We start from the raw sequence: 667 nt of genomic DNA on the forward strand, positions 1-667 counted from the left end.
TGGGCGCCGCTTTACCCGGCCAGGGTGGCTCTCCCCGGGCTGGGCGAGGTGCTTTTGGGTGCCCCACCCGAGTCAAGCCCACGACTCTCTACCTCCACAGCTTGACTCCCAGAGGTGACAGGGGCCTCTGGGCGCCGCTTTGCGCTTCACACCGTAGCTCATCCAACCCGGGGAGTCATCCGAGTCCTTTCCACCGGGCAGAGTACCAGGGCCACGAGGCAGGCCACCAGGGGCGCAAGCCAGAGTGCCAGGGCTGCCGAACGGTGTACCATGTCTACAGCCCGGTCTACCAGGGCCGCCGAACGGTGCACCAGGGCTACGGTTCGGACTACCAGGGGCGCCAGTCAGAGTACCAGGGCTACGGCTCGGACTACCAGGGGCGCCAGTCAGAGTACCAGGGCTACGGCTCGGACTACCAGGGGCGCCAGGCAGAGTACCAGGGCTACGGCTCGGACTACCAGGGGCGCCAGGCAGAGTACCAGGGCCACGGAAACAGAGTACCAGGGCTACGGCACGGACTACCAGGGGCGCCAGGCAGAGTACCAGGGCCACGGAAACAGAGTACCAGGGCTACGGCACGGACTACCAGGGGCGCCAGGCAGAGTACCAGGGCCACGGAAACGGACTACCAGGGCTTCGGTACGGACTACCAGGGGCGCCAGGCAGA

The sequence above is a fragment of the Micropterus salmoides genome, unplaced genomic scaffold (genome assembly GCF_014851395.1).
Source record: "Micropterus salmoides isolate LMB-PRFRI ecotype aquatic unplaced genomic scaffold, ASM1485139v1 Ms_hic_scaffold_1624, whole genome shotgun sequence".
Lineage (NCBI taxonomy): Eukaryota > Metazoa > Chordata > Actinopteri > Centrarchiformes > Centrarchidae > Micropterus > Micropterus salmoides.